Below are 253 nucleotides of genomic sequence, written 5' to 3'. Positions count from 1 at the left end.
AAAAAAAAAAAAAAAAAATCAGCATTAGGAAATGATTAAAATGAGTAAATTTTTAAAAAGCAAACAAAAAATGTAAATATAAATTAAAAAAAAAACAATTTATTACGAAATGCGGGTATACCAACATACCATAAAAACATTTAAGAAATATATATACATACTTATTATATTCCATACTTATTATATATGAAAAAATCCAAAAAAAAAAAAAATTTTATTTCATGAAAATTTGTCATAAAGCTAACGAGTTTGC

Source organism: Bactrocera latifrons, unplaced genomic scaffold, assembly GCF_001853355.1.
Source record: "Bactrocera latifrons isolate USDA-ARS-PBARC rearing strain unplaced genomic scaffold, ASM185335v1 scaffold_86, whole genome shotgun sequence".
NCBI classification, from domain to species: Eukaryota; Metazoa; Arthropoda; class Insecta; order Diptera; family Tephritidae; genus Bactrocera; species Bactrocera latifrons.
This window is presented reverse-complemented; position numbering follows the sequence as displayed.